Source organism: Orbicella faveolata, unplaced genomic scaffold (genome assembly GCF_042242905.1).
Source record: "Orbicella faveolata isolate gen_17 unplaced genomic scaffold, um_ofav_v1 contig_35, whole genome shotgun sequence".
Lineage (NCBI taxonomy): Eukaryota > Metazoa > Cnidaria > Anthozoa > Scleractinia > Merulinidae > Orbicella > Orbicella faveolata.
This window is the reverse complement of record NW_028301564.1, coordinates 1,628,392-1,643,505: the sequence shown is the minus strand read 5'-3', so window position 1 is coordinate 1,643,505 and position 15,114 is coordinate 1,628,392. Positions and strand designations below refer to the sequence as shown.

The window sequence follows — 15,114 nt, the reverse complement described above, 5'->3', positions numbered from 1 at the left end:
TTTGGAATGATTTACGTAACACAAATTAAATTTGCTTTTTGGATAAATTTCTTAAAATTAAAGAGGAAAAGCGCAGTTCAAAATCTATTTGAAATGTAGAGAAAAAGATGATAAGAACATTTTAATATAATTAAAAATTAAAATAATTGTCTTATCTTCTACGTAGCAACCTCATGGGAAATTTGAAAGGTGAATTCAATATTTCACTGGTTAGAACAGATTATTTTTACCAACGCATACGCGAATGCTGATATTCGAAAAACAAAACCATTAAAGAGGAATACATCGCCTTTGTTTTTAGAGAGTTTTTAAAAGCAACCAAACAGACAAATATTCACAAGCACGTTTTAAAAATATATGTTTCGAGACATTTCATGGGGCATTATTTTATCTTTGCCGAAAATTCACAGTGAGATTACCCAAGTGTTATCATTCAATTTCGTTTAAAAAGAACTGAATTCGACTAACATTCCCGAAGCTTTGTAACGTTGGCTGTATGTGGGCGGTTTTTCATTACAATAGTAGAAAACTTGTGCTTAGCAAATTGACTGATTAGCATTCTCTATCCATCTTTCTCTTTCTGGAGTCAGTTAATCTTGTAGAGGAGAATAAAGGACGTGAAAAAAGGACACTCGCGTTAAGATCATTTTATGTTATAGATATTAACTGCCACATTCATAAAAAAGAAGGCTTCTATCCAGACTTATGGGTAACAATATCCGCCATTTGGCACTTCCTTTCTATCTGAGGGTCACCAAAACGTTTGTGCTGGAACATCTGCCTCACCACTAACCTAAAACCATCATCGAGAAAAAGACTCAACGAAAGCCGAAAGTCATCAAAGAAAATTTATACTTCGCATATCTAAACAAGTAGACATTGCAAGCGATGTGATTAAAGAGTAGAACAATGCATTTGCGTCGCTTCATTTAACTCAATACTTTTTGTAATAGCTTTTCGTCGCAGCTCCTAATTATAAGCTCGCCGCAAACTGCTAACCCATCAATGAGTTGTCACACTGGCTGAAAGCTTTCTAACGAGCATCATTGTGTGAGCGTGATTACGAGGAGTTTAAGAGTGAGAAACCATCCGTAACCAGTCTCTGTTATTGATGATTGTTTTTTGGTCTATGAAAGAAGGTTCTGGGTAATTTTTGTGTGACAGGTGACTACAGTGCGGTTGGTATCGCTAACAACGTTTACTCAATCACATCGTGTGTGGCTCGCGGAAGTTTTTCATGGTTTACCGAACGCTATGTGTAAGAATAAATACATTTAAGCAATGTAAACACGTGGGAGCACTTACGTATATATGTGCGGGCACGAAAGTCCCTACTTATAAGGTATTTTAACCAAAGAAAACTTCAAAATTGAATTTGTCCCACCCTTGAGAAATGAGGCTTACGGTAGGAAATTATTTCTTTTAATGTTGACCGTTGTTACACGAGAAATCCTACACGTTTTGCTAGCACTTCCGAATGCTGAAGCTTGCTCGGAAAATCATGTCACTTTTGATCTCTGGTCGTTTAATTAATTTTGCCAACATGTAAATATGCACTCCTGTTTGCCACGCAAGAAATAAATAAAATGTTTAACATGTAAAAGGAAAGCGATGAAATGGGTTGGTGTCATCCGGAACTTTTTGTAATTATCAGCGCTCAATATTCTCACCTGCCGCGAAAATCCCATGAGGTATTCAATGCAAATTAGAACTAAACAGTATATATATTCAGAACATAAAGCAGAATTGAAACGCGTTTGTATCAATACATCGAGTGGCTTCGCTTGCAACATTTACTCCAGAAGACCTCCGGTGAGTAATTTGCGCTTTATTCGTGTAAAAAGGCAAAGAAAGAAGTGGTGATTAAGATAACATCACTATTCTATTTGATTTAACCGAGAGAAGGTTAAATGTTTGAGTTCGCGGGGAGTGTTCGACTATGTAACTGTGCATAAGTTTCGTAATCATCTTCGGAAACATTACAAAAAGCGCACTTGCTTTGCTAAAACGGTGGAAAAACTTATTTAACTTGTAAAAACGGGACTTTTTTTGTTTCTGTTCCTAAAAGCCTGGCAGAAATTTAACTTGTAGGTTAATCAGAACATTTTGTTTTCGACATGGCACGTCCGAAAAAATAATAATAAAGAATAATTAGAAGAAAATAAGCGTATTTTTCATTTGAACAATTTTGATTATTATTGTCTGCTCATGGTGACACGATTTGTGGGAGGAGAAGGTTGCCTCAACAAGTAAATTTAGCGTTATTAATCTTATTTGGCGGATTTTGTATACGATTATCAATGCAACCTAGAGCGGTGTCTTCACACTGGGGATCCTCATTCCAATAAAATACATAGATTAAGGCAGATTTACTGACATAACGCTTGGAATTAAAACTGAACTATTTGCCAAATAATTGAGTGTATATTTGTACTTCTGTAGTTTTGATTTTCTGAAAGCAATCGGTTGCAGCAACTAAACTGAAAACTTCTAGTAGAATCGCTTTTTCGTTTATTCTTCTCCTAACAGTTTGCACAAAGCATGTGTCATAACTTTTCGCATAACATCGCATTATGTCTCGTTAGTTCAGAAAAAACGGCGCCGTTATAACGTAAAGAAAAGATAGGTCTGTCTTTCTTTTGCGTTAATGAAGAAAATAAGAAAGAATGTTCTCGACGATTCAATGATGGCAATTCGATCCAGCTGTCAAATGATATCCTGTCATATTCCGAAATAAAATAGAGTCGTCGTTTCTGTCATGAGTCGTATTTTAAATCCAGAGTCATGGATTAAAAGGGATGACGCACCAGCTACAGATAAAAGCAAATTTTCCAATTTAAAATTCTACGAACGACGAAAAATCCATCGCAGTATTATTGCATATTTTGTACAAATAAATATAGTACAATGTTTTGTTTTTTTTATTTTTATTTTTTAAACTTGTTTTCCTTTTACATTTGGTGGTTTTTTTTGTTTTTTTTTTACATTTTGCATTTGAGAACCGCAGCCTTAGATTAACTTAAAAAATGCATCTAGTATTGAAAAAAAAAAAGAAAAAGAAAATATAATCTTTGTAGAGTCTTTTTTAATTATGGCCAGAATGCAAATAAGATATACTGCGTAATTGAAAGAAAAAATACGTAAGTGTACACTTATTTTGGCAATGTTACTGCGTATGGACTGGTTATAGCCCTCCATCAAATGCATACGTCCTTTCAACGTGTTGCAAACTGAGGGAAATAAGGCAAATATAGACTTAATATAGGCATATGTAAAATCCCGTTCAACATCAAATACATATTTTTTTAAGACCAGAAAATAATTTTTTGTTCATTCCAGCAAGTTAAATGGAACCAGATGACATTGGTTTATTGAAATATTTGAACTGGGAGAATTTGGGCGTTTCCTAATCTATTTCATTTACTGGTATATTTGCTGTGTGACATACAAACGGACATCGACTAACCAAACAAATTACGTTTAATTCTTGTTTGCACTGACTCTACTAAGAAAGCGAGTAAACATTCGAATGCATGTGGGTATGATACAAACAACAATGTCAAAATTGAACACTACACCACAGCTAATGGATCATGTCCCACGACAAACACCCGATCTTTGGTCGCTCAATTGAATTTAACAAAAAGTTAAGAAAAAAGTATAGATAATACGAGTAAAGCATGTCTCCAGGATATGGCCAATATTACAATTATAATTTGTTTTTGCTCTGTTCCATCACTTAAACTTATATTATACTATTTTTTATTACGTATTGTATTATTCTATCGTAGTGCTGTGTTTTCGCTTCTGAGCACGAATGATCCGAAGAAAATTTCAAGTCAAAAGGCAGAAAAATAGTTATTTCCTTTATTTTATTATATTTTCACAGTACACCACGTTTTGTTTCCTTAGCTAATTGGTAACATTTGTAATTTTTAATTAAATCAAATTACTTACCTAGTATTAATTGTTCTGTAAATATCTCCGCTGATGGTACACGTACATTTAACTCCACTAAATTGTTTTGAGTATAGATCGTTTTTAAGTTATTGTCTCTTTTTGTGTGTTTTCGTTTGGAAAGTCCTGGAGTCGCGAAGTTCTACCTGGTCCAAAGAAACATCAATGAGAGAAAAATCAAATAGATATATGTATTCGACTTGTTAACATGTCCAGTAACCACCTTGCCTTAGGCCACGCGACATTATTTGTAATCAAGGGAAGATCATTATTCATTAGATATTTGCATATTTCAATAAATGCTTTCGTACCAGAATTAATGAATTCATCTGCAAACATGAGAGAAGAATTCAAAGTTTATGCACCTTATTTGATGTGATCAAAACAGTATGTTATTATTACCACTATTATTATTATTTTAAGAAAAATATGTATTTCAGCGGACCTTAAATATTTTATGCTCTCATTAATGTACAATTTTGCAAGTGCCAATTTCTTTCGTTTATAAACTTGTAAAAATACAATTCCCTGAAAATTGGCCTGGACACTTAATGAAACATGTTCCGCGCTTTTTCCCTTTCGGCTTTCCTGCTTGGAAGTGTGACCAATTCAGTCTGAATATTTGTTGATTCCTTCCCACTGTTAAAAATGAAAATTACAAAGCTGAAAAGAGCCGACATTTGCTTTTTTGTTTCTAAGATAAGTATGTGGTAACGATCACTGAATGATCGTGAACCAAATTGCTCCTCCCCTCTCACTGGCCATGCAACATCTGTGAACTTTGTGAAAGCTTAACCTCACTGAAATTAGAAAGTTCAGCTGCTTCGGAAATCTATTATATATACATATATATAGACAATGGGAGCGGCATTGAAATCTTGTTTTTAAACTTGAGCTTGAAATGTTTCACATGATGTGATATTCGTGCAAACGATGGCTTGGTACTTGCGTGTAACCTTCAACTTTATATCGTTATCTGCGCACGCAATCCCATAGGTAATATTGCTCGGAAGTCTGAAAATATCTTATGAAGTGACAAGGCGTGTCAGATACATATGTTTTTTTTCTTTTTGTACATAAACTATCTGATCAATATTTTGCCATCAGAACAAACTCAATCACTTTTCTTTTTAATGCAAAGTGCTACTACAATTGTGGTTCATGTTGGCCATAAAATTGGACCATTCTTCTCTTGTTTAATTTTAAATTTATGGTTAGACAAAAAGTCGGGCACAATTAAATTATCGAAAGCTTTCGTAAACATGTTCGGCGTTACACGTTTCATCAAGTCATTAGTACTCCATCATTCATAATTTCCTTCTGCAAGCACTGCCTGGCAAACTTCACAAGTCGTTTCTCCCCGTGCGGTTTTTATTCATTTTTATTCGATTACCTGCGGCCGATTCAAAGTCACGCTATAATTTGACTCGTTATCGATTTTACAGTTTTAAATTTTACAAAGAAAATAGCTATAAAAAATATAGAGCCCTCTACTTTTCAGCAACGATATAAATGTCACATCATTATGTTTCAAAGCTTAAATGCAATCGCATCAATTACAACTGAAAAAATACCGCACGGGCTTTTTCTACGTGAGGCCTGAATTTACAAAGCGATCATATCGCCACGGCTATTAAAGTCACCGAGCGTCGCCACACGTATTCCTTCTGGTCTTGTTTCTGTTAATAAATACTCATTCAATTAACAGGAAAAAGGCAGCTCTAGAAATTACATTTAATAGAATAAAAGCTGTGAAAGCAATTTTTCAATCTATGTGCTGCAATTGTTCCAAAGCTGTGAAATTCAAATTGGGCACAAAAATGTGTTATCTGAATAGAGTGAACGCAACAGTCATTTACCGCACGCATTTATGACCACTATCGTTAGATAACATTAACAAAGAAATCCACCTATGCTTGTAAGAAGTCATTAACAGTAATATTCTCCCTGGCCATCGTATATCAGTACTAAAATCTTGCAACTATCGTGAAGAAAGCCAAATTGGGGAGACACATTGATGATGAAAAGACAATACATGCAAATTAGTCAGTGTGGGAGTCGGCGTACTTATAAGGAGTCGTGTTACATCTGCTCTCGAGGATTTCCCAAGATCTGCCGACGACTCCATCTAGCTTATGTATGTTGGCAGTTTCGTATAAGAGTGCACATTCTCAGACTAACTTGCCTTTTTCACTCCGCTTAAAATCATATTTTTATTATCCTCGTAATCAAAATCTGCATCACTTTCTTTTGGGCTCTGGTTTGATCCCGAGAAATTGTGTTTGTAGGTAATCCGAGTCATAGTCTTTCCGAAATATATAACTTATCACATTTATCCTCTTGCTTTCAGAAAAAGTCTGAATCTTCTGTTCTGATAAGACGACAAAAACAGACAAGCCAAGGTAGGTCTTATTTTACTGTGCTGCCTGCATTTACAAGTCTTTTCTTAAACTTAGGTTGTTTTTTCTTCTTCTGTACATATGAATAGCACTCACTTTTCTCACCGCTAAGATTGCATCAAAGAAAAAAAAAAACATTGTTGTAATGACCTCCTCAGAGTTATCGAGCTACACTATCCAAATCACAAGACTGGCCATATTTGTGTGTTTTATGTATTTTATTATTATTATTATATTATTATTATTTTACGTTAAGTGAAATATCATATTCAACTTTCTATAAACAAGCCTCTTCCAGTCTGTATAGATCATCAGCATGTATTTTACCGATTTTTTGTCTTGAATACTCCATATGTCCATAAAAACAAGAAAAAAAAAAAAACTCGCGGAAATGTTTCTCCCAAGAGTGAATTTTGGTCTTGAATTAAAATTTCGTATTGTTTAAATTCATAGGTTGTCGACATCTCTCATCGCGAGCTGTTAATTGATAAAGTAACAGAAAATTTATTCAGTCCTGTCTTATATTCGGGATTGGTCAGTGCAATTTAAGTAACACCTATTTTCCTGTATTTAAGGGATAATTCTAATACTTTTAATTTGCTTGGAGGAACTGATGCCTCCAGTAAGAATAATAATATAATTAAAATCCGGGAGAAAATTATAAACTCTCGAAAAATAAAGGAAAATGACTTTGCTTGGGATTTTTGTTTGGGTAGGTAATGAATTTATTTTGATCAACTGAGAAACTTGTAAGATTGGTGAATTATTCAGATCTGATGCGTGCATTCTAGGCAGATATCTCATCGAGGAAGATTATCAGCGGGAAGTCAAACTTTTCCCCTGCATTAAAATTTATTATTGATGCTTTTTAAATAATTAATGATCCTGTGGTTTGCTCATTAGTCAGCGCTCAATACTTTAAACAATCTGCATGGTTAAGGCGATATTGGGTTATTACGGAATTTTAGAAACGATCTCCTCTTCCCTATAATACTATATGTACATTGCAAATATGGTCAAGCAAGAGCATGAAATTTATCGCACTAAATGTCATCAGTATGAAGTTACCAGTATTAAGAGAACAAAGGAGTTCGTTCAAGGAACTGGATTTTCTTTTTCTCGAATACTTGAGAAGTACCACACCTCGTAGAGAATTATAGAAATGCGCCTTCGTTTTTGAAAAATCACTTTAGCACTTAGTCTTTCTGTTACTATGGTCACTGTATGTGCTGTTGTTATGATTTGAATTGTAATTTTTTTTTTTATTGCAGATGAAACGATTATTGTTGGCCCTCCTTGTTCTTATGATGGTATCCATAGATGTTCAAGGGTTTAATCGGCAATGCCTTACAGGGTGTCGAACCCAACAGATGGAATGCCAAGTTACCATGAATAAGTGTAACACTCCAGAGGAGTGCAACACAAACTGCCTGATGCCCTCATTACAGTGTGCAGAGGGTTGCCGCAGAAAGAGAGAAGTGCTATCAAAGTTCTTCCGAGATTACAATGAAGAAAAGTAGAACTGTTCCACATGAACCACAATTATGCGTTTGTTTCGTTTCTGTTTTTAAAGAAATAAATTACTGGTGTAAATCTTCCCTCTTAGTTTGTTTGTGTAATGTACCCGCATTATGTTGCTGCAATTGATAAAAGCATGCAACCTTAGAATTTTACTGTTTTATGCGAATAAATGTTGAGTTTGTTATTACCTCAATACCGATTTCTCGAATTCTCTATTAATACTTTAGATAATTGTATCAAGTATTATTAACGTTCGAAATATAACTAAAATCTCCAGTTAAAAGTCCGCGGACGATTATCTCGGACAAATGTCGCCTGACATTCAATAAATGATGAGCTTGTCTATTTCTCGAACTCGTTATCTATACTTTAGATATAAGTGAAATAAGTGTAACGAATGAGTTGCCAGCAATTGGTGGTTTCATTCCTCTCCCGTTGTAAAAAGAAATTGCATCATATTCTTAGAGAAACAGCGGGAAAGCACAATTGTTGATGACCCCTTATTAAAATCAAAATACATCTGAGCGAATCCACCGTAGGGAAAAAGATGGCGACTGTACATTTTACCACAATACCTTGCGAACCTAACACAGCCTATGTGGCGCAATGACGGCCAAATTTTTACAATATTTGTTCCTGCACTAAGGACATTGTGTAGCCTAGGTTTTAAAATTTTATAGAAGGTTGTTATGGTTTTTTTTTTTTTGCGCTAACTATGGGTAAATGTACCAGTCGCCATCTTTTTTCCTACGGAGGATTAAGTTCCTAAAAGAAGAATTTGAAAAGATTACTAAATACGGAACCCAAAGTCTGATAAGTGGGATAATGAAGTTGAAAAGAATATTGAACACTTTCTTAAGGCTGCCACACACTGGCCGATTTTTTGTCGGCCGACAAAAGATCTTCACTTGTCGGCTAGTGTGCGGTAAATTCATAAAAGTCTGTGACAAGATCGGGGCTTGTCGGGCGATATCTGACAGTGCTAGATCTCAAAACGTCTTGTCGGGCCTTGTCGGCTAGTGTGCAGTGGACCAAGACAATTTGTCGGGGTCGCGCGCGCCTCAACTAATTAAGAAATGTCAGGAGAGTTACATCAGTGAACAGGCGCCATCTTGATTTTGGATGACTCAGCCCCAAGCCTCAACGCGATTAGTCGCGACAAAAAAATCGGCTAGTGTGCGACAAGCTGATGGCCCGACAAATTTTAACCCGATTTAACCCCGACAAAAAATCTGCAGTTCTACGACAAAAAATCGGCTAGTGTGCGGTAGCCTCTAGTCTTAATAAGCCAACTAAAACTCAACGACAATACTAACGTCACATCAGACGAAGACAGTTTAATCGAATGTAAAATAATACAGTCGAACAACACGTAAGCGACCACCCAAAATGTCAAGCCTATGTGGTCGTTAACGGGAGCTTAGGCCACATTGGGTCAAAATTTTGACTCATTAGCATATGGTAATGGCAGACACTTACCCTACGTTTTAAATATTTTATTCATATGAAAATGTCAATTTCGAGAGAAAATACGATACTACCCATTGAAAAATATCTCTTGTAAAATGAAATGTGATAATGTTACAACACCTTATTATCCAATTTCCGCTCTATTATCTGTTCACGGGAGGTTAAAAACAAAAGAAAATTTCAAAATTTTAGCTCTGGAAGTGGTCGCTGTCGCTTGCGAGAGGTGGTCGCTAACAAGAGGTTTTCAAATGTAGTGATTTTACTTGAAAATGTTTGAAAAACTGGTCGCTGGGGAGAGGTGGTCGCAACCGGAGGTTCGACTGTATTTAGACACCTCGAATATTTGTATACCTCGAAAATACATAACTCCTCCGACTTTAATCTTTTTTAGCCAGCAAACGAGACTTTTTCGAGCCCTGGGGACCAACAGTCTTAAGCTTGCGACGCCTGGCACAGGTGGCCTTGCGGCTGACTTGGATATTTACTCTCCGCCCCTAACGTAACCTACGCAGAGGCTCTTTAAGTTAAAAACTGGCGCCCTATCACCTTCCTTAACACGGGCTACAAAATTGCAGCCAAAGTCATTGGGAACCGTGCTTCCAAAGGTTATAAACAATGATCAGACAGGATTTATGAAAGGAAGGTTATCGGGGTAAATATACGACTTATTGACCGCATCATCCAATACGCTGCACGGCATAATGCACCAGTTCTACGTCTTTTCATAGATTTCGAAAGAGCGTTTGGTTCACTTGAATGGCCATCCATTTTGGATACTTAACCCTTTGTTTTTTTGTTTGTTTGTTTGTTTTTGGTTTTTTGGATACCTTACTTGGTTTTGGTCCATCAGTTATCAATTGGGTATGAACTTTTTTAGCGCAGAATTGAAAGCTGCGTTCTCGACAACGGGTGGCCAAGTAATCTTTCCAGCCCCAAAGAGGTGTTAGGCAAGGCTGCCCTCTTTCGCCACATTTATTCATTCTGACAGCGGAGGTACTAGCCAAGAAACTCCGAAGCAATAGGGGCGTTAAGGGTTTTCCTTTTGCTAACAATGAAGTCAAGTTAAGTCAATATGTCGATCAATACCGCTCTTATTTTAGACAGGTCAAGGTTCAGAGAATTTCAGTAAGATCTCTGGCCTCAGGCTCAATGATAGCAAAACGGAAGCTCTCGGGATCGGCTCTAAGTCTTGGGAAGAGAATTTTTTTTTTTGCCTAGAAAGGATATATAATGGCCACAACACAAAGTTGAAGCACTTGGTTTGCGGCTGTCAACAGATCCGGATATGGCAATAAACTTCAACTACAACGATGAAACTAATAAAATTAGAAAGCTATTAAGTAGTTGGAAATACCGTAGGCTCACGCTGATAGGGACAATTACTGTACGTGTATCACCGCATCACAGCTGGTTTACTTACTTGCACCATTACATTCTAATCATCATGCTGTAAAAGAGATAAACGACATGTTTTACCTTTTCCTATGGAATGGTAAGAGGACAAAATAAAAAGAAAAGTTATGATTAATGAACAGGGAAATGGAGCCTTGAAGATGGTCGACCTTTGCTCTTTCGACAAGTCTCTCAAAACAACATGGGTGACTTGGGTGACTTGGACACGGCTAATAATGGGAAATGGTGGGAAAAATACAGTCTTTAACTTCATTTTAAAAGAATTTCATTTCCGGGCGCCATTGTCTGTTGGAATGCGGAAAAGGTCTATTGCTTTGTTAATGTTTATAGATCTTTATGTTGTTTGTCACCATGGGTAACAAAGAAGTGAGGCCATCAGCTATAACACAGTCATTATGATCACTGTACAATGACCGACAGAAACAGCGTAAAGCATGACCGTGAGCCTCATCATTGCAGTAGTCCTTCATTTTCTCAGGAATAGGTTTCCTTTTGTTTCAAGAGAAAAAATGCCGTTTGCCGGAATAATGGGCCTTATTAGCAATAAATGCAATAAAATAAATAACTTTATTTTAGTGTGAAATGTATTTGGCACTATCGTGCTAATTGGGGACACTGTAAATAAACACACAAATATTGCAAATAGAACATAAATAATTAAGAATTCCAGCTGGGGGGAAACGGTCCAGTTGAACTCGGGACTACCGAGAACAAATCCAGATAGCGGTAAGGTGGTGGCTGGAGGATTTGAATCAGGGACCTCCAGATATCAAATCCAGGGCCCTGAACCACTCGGCCACGCCGCCTCCATAATACTTATAATATTTTTTCTTCACCCTAAGCGGCGCCGAATTTTGATCTGCTTTCTAATTTTTCACAGAATTTGGCTTTTTTCTCAGTTTTCTCTACAAAGTTTTCTTTTCACGAATAGCCTTCTCTTTTCTTTTGATCTAAATTAATTTCTTGATTTAGTTACTTTTGACTTTAAATTAAAATATAAGAAACATAAAAAAATACCACTGAAAAAGCAAATAAAACATAAACTCACAAGAATCTTGTTAATACATTGGGTTTTTTGTTTTATTATATATTAAAACGCCAGTGAAATACCAGGATTTTTCCTTTTTCCACAAAATCATATCTCCATCGCGCGCAGTGAAGATACCATTTTTATCTTTCACACTGTAAAGATATCATTCCTTTTTGATAACATTTTTCTTTTTCTTTTGTCCCTTTAACTACACTTAACTATGTATGATCGAAACATCTTCGGATCTTCTTCAGTCGTCTTTGACAATCTTCAGCAATCAACGGTAATCTTCGGGATATGTTAGAAAATGTTTGGAAAATGTTCGGAAGCGTTTGTCTGGCATTCGGAACAATTTTGGAAAATCTTCGGAAATCTTCAAAAAGTGGTCGGAAATCTTCGGAAAATCGTCAAGAATGTCGTCGTTAGTATATTTACATCATAAACAGAATATTACATGCCCGCTTCTGGATACGAATTTTATCTTCTCGTGTTCAACTCAATATCTCACTCATGATCATTCGCTAGGCTAAATTATGAGATATCGAGTTGAACATTCGAAGCGGTAAAATTCGTATCCACTCGCGCGCATGTAATATCCTCTGTATTATAGTCTTCTTACTCACTGACCAGGTATTCTGTAAATTAACAAACAAAACAGCAATAACAATATCTATTTATTATACTAAGAAAAAAGGAAACAGGAAGACAATAACTTGACGCTTATAAATAAGGTATTAGCTACCTATAACAACCATACGACTGAAAAAATTAAACAGCTGTCTTTAGGATACGTACAGCTGGCTGTGAAAATTTGGTGGAGAATCAAGCCAATATTCACTAGTTGATAAGTCTTTTTTTCTGTCTCATTTTCTCATTTTCTGTCATATATCTGATATGCTAAGAAATATAGTCGACAATTCTAAATATTTTTATGTTTTGATCTTGCTCACCAGGGAATTCTAGATCACCTCCTAAATATGGTCTCCTGCATTACATATATACACCTTATTCCAAAATGGCCGCAATTTTAGTATTCTTTTGTTTACTTGCAAATTAGTCCTTGTTGCCTCGTTCTTAAGCTCGAAATTCAAAAGAATATTTTCCCTTAAACGAGGTTTTGACACAGAGGCAAAAGTCAACTCTGAAATTAAATGGTTTACTGGATGCCACTTGAAAATTTGTTGTTGACCAATCTAATTGGACTTGCTTTAGTTTTGATCTTCGACTGCCCGGGGGAAGAAAACCGCGCCACCCTGCGAAACTTTAAGTAGCGGTAATGAAATTCAGAGATTCCATACGTCCATAAGTTTCTTCTTCGAGGTAAAAGATGAGACAATAGGGAACTTGAGCAAACCGCGACGACGACGGCAACGAGAACGTCACCAAACAAAAGGTTTAATGAGCCGAAGCAATAGCTGTGCACGTGCGTTATAAATCTTTGTACATTTCTTTGCCGTCCTCTGCAAAACAAGAACGTGAAATAACCAAGTTCTGCGTCGTCCACGGAACGCAGAGACGACGGCTAATTTTTCGTGTTATTATTATTTGGAATTGAACGCTGTCTTTGCATATTTATAAGTGCGCTTTAAGAGCCATTGGCGTACCGAACAGATCTAGACAATGGAGAATTTCGGCTGTAAAACGTAACTTCATTTTTTACAGGCGTCGTCCTCGACGTCGTCGTCGTCGTTGCTTACTCCCTAATAAGGTCTTATCCCATAATAATTACATCATGATATCCAAACAAGCGCTCCCTTGATTTTCCTGATTTTACCAAAAACACCACCGAAATGATTGAACATTAATCGCAGTAAAAGAAAAAAACATGCTAAAGTAACGTAAAAGCAACTGCTTTAACGTTACATTATGTTAATAAAAACAAGAAAATTTGTAAAACGGTTATCATGAAATTATCAAGTTTTCGGTGCAATGACATGCCATACCAAATTGTAGCCAATAACTTTGGGATGATATTACCAGGTTTTACGTAAATTTTAGCATTTACTTAAATCTGGAACACAATTATAAACGGTTTAAGTCAGTGCGGACACTTTTCGTCCCCAGCCCCCGCTCTGAACTGGCTAATGTAACAGCAGATTGCAGGAAACAACTGTCATTACGCTGTGAAGGGGAATGGTGACGACGTAAATAGAAAATCACTCGCTTGGACATGTTACCTCGATGCGCGATCAAAGTCTCATTACTTGAGTGACCAGAATGCATGACAATCAATACGGAGAATTTATAATGATCATGCTTGGAACTGAAGATGGTAACAAACGAAAAAGAACTTTGTCGCAAAGTTAAAATTAATGTTGATGCAAGGTGGAGACTGCGATAGATTTTGTTCTTGAAGTAGGTTTAAATTTCTACAATCCATTACCTTTGTTTTTCACGTGACTTTGTATATATGCCAGTATTTCGCTCGAGAGGTTGACGCTATGCACAATTCAAGTACTATCAGAGGCAACAGAACTAGGTTACCTTTCGGTTGAATTCATAATCGACAAAGCAAAGTTCTCAACAAGCAACACAAATGTACTTAATCGTAATTTCAAGATGGCTTGGAAAACTTGTTCGTCAAACCATCCTCTCGAGAACTGGGTAATTTGGTCATTTAACTCAACCACATTTGTCATTCAACATTTGACGTAAATATACTTTTGACTAAAGTTTTGGATTTTTTTTCTTTCCTATAGCTGGTTGGTCCTAGCCTTTCGAGCAATGAAGACCATTAGCGTTGAATTCAACGGCGGAAAGGCCGCCGGCAAGTTTCAAGTTAGAACATTTTCCGTATAAATTAGCCCAAGAAAACTCCATACTTCATTTTGTCTTTGTCGTCGAAGCATACCCTTAAAAATCTGTTACACCACACAGCGAGTTCCCTTTATTTACCTGAAAAGAATTCAACATATCAATTTTCATTACAATCGGGATCAGATCCTACTGTAAAACAAGGACTTCCTACGTCAATGCAAAACCCTGTTATCCACGAACGCCAATTGAAGTGACAAGAAGAAAAGGTTTTCAATAGATCTGAATATATTTGCATTTTTTCAGTGTAAGTCGTAAAACGAAATTTTTTCTCGTTGCTAACTCGACTTACAGTAAAAACACTTAAACGAATGATTTTAAAGACGCGTAATATTGCTGAGCAAAGAGCGAAGCTCTCTTTTGAAACATGGCGCCTTCAATGGTAAATGAATGGAATAAAAACATTTACAAGCGAAAAGAAATCCGCGTTATTAAATTATTTCCACGCCCAGTTTACATTTCTTTCGTGCCGTTTATTCAAATTTCTTTTTTTACGTGGTTAAAGTCAAT

General features: G+C 36.3%; 2 long non-coding RNA genes across 3 annotated transcripts; both read left to right on the top strand.

Annotated features, from left to right (window-relative positions):
- Positions 1 to 1,671: 1,671 nt before the first annotated feature.
- LOC110044162 (uncharacterized) lies at positions 1,672 to 8,070 on the top strand. 2 transcript variants are annotated; one of them, XR_002296084.2, is made up of 3 exons: positions 1,672 to 1,812; positions 6,308 to 6,359; positions 7,628 to 8,070. It is a non-coding gene; the product is annotated as an uncharacterized LOC110044162 (long non-coding RNA). The 2 variants fall into 2 exon arrangements; XR_002296085.2 differs by lacking the exon at positions 1,672 to 1,812 and adding an exon at positions 5,961 to 6,094.
- A 5,854-nt stretch (positions 8,071 to 13,924) lies between these two features.
- LOC149102551 (uncharacterized) lies at positions 13,925 to 15,026 on the top strand. Its single transcript, XR_016202081.1, has 2 exons — positions 13,925 to 14,394; positions 14,490 to 15,026. It is a non-coding gene; the product is annotated as an uncharacterized LOC149102551 (long non-coding RNA).
- The last annotated feature ends 88 nt before the right edge of the window (positions 15,027 to 15,114 follow it).